We start from the raw sequence: 2,175 nt of genomic DNA, 5'->3' as shown, positions 1-2,175 counted from the left end.
GCTGAGCCTCAAAATCTGCTGAGCCTCAAAATCTGCTGAGCCCTCCCCAAATCTGCTGAGCCCCAAATCTGCTGAGCCCCAAATCTGCTGAGCCCCAACTCTTCTGAGCCCCAAATCTGCTGAGCCTCAAAATCTGCTGAGCCCTCCCCAAATCTGCTGAGCCCCAAATCTGCTGAGCCCAAAAATCTGCTGAGCCTCAAAATCTGCTGAGCCCCAAATTTGCTGAGCCCCAAATCTGCTGAGCCCCAAATCTGCTGAGCCCCAAAATCTGCTGAGCCCCCCAAATCTGCTGAGCCCAAAATCTGCTGAGCCCCCAAATCTGCTGAGCCCTCCCCAAATATGCTGAGTCTCAAAATCTGCTGAGCCCCAACTCTTCTGAGCCCCAAATCTGCTGAGCCCCAATTTGCTGAGCCCCCAAATCTGCTGAGCCACTAAAGCCTGCTGAGCCCCAAATCTGCTGAGCCCCAAAATCTGCTGAACCTCCAAATCTGCTGAGCCCCAAAATCTGCTGAGTCTCAAAATCTGCTGAGCCCCAAATCTGCTGAGCCCCAAAACCTGCTGAGTCTCAAAATCTGCTGAGTCTCAAAATCTGCTGAGTCTCAAAATCTGCTGAGATCCCAAATCTGCTGAGTCTCAAAATCTGCTGAGCCCCCAAATCTGCTGAGCCCCAAACCTTCTGAGTCCCAAAATCTGCTGAGTCTCAATCTCCTGAGCCTCAAATCTGCTGAGCCCCCAAATCTGCTGAGCCCCAAATCTGCTGAGCCCCAAAATCTGCTGAGCCCCCCAAATCTGCTGAGCCCAAAATCTGCTGAGCCCCAACTCTTCTGAGCCCCAAATCTGTTGAACTCCCAAATCTGCTGAACCCCCAAATTTTCCACTGGGTTTTGAGCTGCCCCTTCCGGCACCGCTCTGTGCTATCGCCAGCCTCTGTCTGCTGCTAAAGCTCTGCTCCAAAAATAAAAAATAAAAAATAACCTCCTGGAGATAACCAGGGCAGAAGGGAATCCCTAAACTTGGAGAAAACCCTTCTCCAAGAGCACAGAAGGAGGGCACAGCACGACCCAGAGATGATTTTCCAGAGCGGCGCCTCGGCTGCTCCGCCGGCTTCCTGAGGCACCGCGAAGAAAACAAACCTAAACAAAACGAGCTGAGAGAGCCCCCAAAATAAATATGTGTTTTATTAATTTTCCCTGCTCTATGTAGGTCTCCAAACTGCTGTTGCCAGCAACCAGAGCAGCTGTTTGATTTAACGTCAACTTTCTTGCTGTCTCCCGCGAGGGGCAGTCGTGGAAGAAAGAGAGAGGGGGAAATGAGGAAGAAAGAGGSAAAGAACTGAGTGTCAGTTATCAACTGCTGCCACCAGAGAGCTCAAAACGTTTTTAAAAACAGTGTTTCACTTCATGGCTGATCACTCCTTATTAAGTCAGAGGCAGGAGTTYCAGGCTGGGCTGGTTTGGGGCACAGAGGTGGGACAGGGCTCCAGACCGCGGTTTAATCAGACCTGCAGCTTCAGGACAAGAAATAAAACCTTTAAACCAAAAAAGAATCGATTCAGACTGGATAAAAAGCAGAAATTGTTATGATRAGGGGGTGAAATGCAGGCCCAGATTGCCCAGTGGGTGGTGGATGCTCCATCCATGGGAAGATCCAAGTTCCCTGAGCAGTGTGTGAATAAATCCCAGCGCAGGACAGACAGCCCAGGGCACAGAGAGGAGGGGGCACAGCTCTTATCGCCAGCCCTGCACTTCTCACAGTGCCAGCAAAAGTCATTATTGATGGCTGAGGCAGAAGACGCCTTCCCAGCGACTCGTCAAACCACGGGGGAAATTAAGACGGCTTCCTTTGCCGAGATGAGTTATTGCCTCCGCAAACACAGCCAGATTTAAAGCAATTTCCTGTCAAGTATATTCATGATGGCTGCAGGAACCCCTGAAATTTTCCTGGAGCTGTGAAATCCTCCCCAGTGTGGTGCCAGCAGAGCCAAAGGGCAGCGCTGGCCAAGGCCAGGCCCTGCAGGAGCCCAAAGCAGGTGGAGAATAGGAGGAGACTTTTCCCTGAGCCTGCTGATCTGCCCCAAAATTAATGCAATTAATGCACGTTTTGTTATTTTTTTCTTTCTGCCACTTCCCAGCGCTGCCTTGGGTGAGTTGCTCAATCCATCCTCGAGCTCCTGGC

At 51.1% G+C, this 2,175-nt stretch overlaps 1 protein-coding gene across 1 annotated transcript in view; it reads right to left on the bottom strand.

Annotated features, from left to right (window-relative positions):
* LOC130586502 (plexin-A2-like) overlaps positions 1–2,175 on the bottom strand; it is a gene marked incomplete at both ends in the record, with an annotated part of 72,001 nt that overhangs the window by 13,012 nt on the left and 56,814 nt on the right. The gene's annotated exons all lie outside the window — the stretch shown is intronic.

The sequence above is a fragment of the Malurus melanocephalus genome, unplaced genomic scaffold (genome assembly GCF_030028575.1).
Source record: "Malurus melanocephalus ecotype Western Australia unplaced genomic scaffold, MMel_1.1 scaffold_1180, whole genome shotgun sequence".
In the NCBI taxonomy this organism is placed as follows: domain Eukaryota; kingdom Metazoa; phylum Chordata; class Aves; order Passeriformes; family Maluridae; genus Malurus; species Malurus melanocephalus.
The sequence above is the reverse complement of the archived record's forward strand: the minus strand, read 5'-3'. Positions and strand labels throughout refer to the sequence as shown.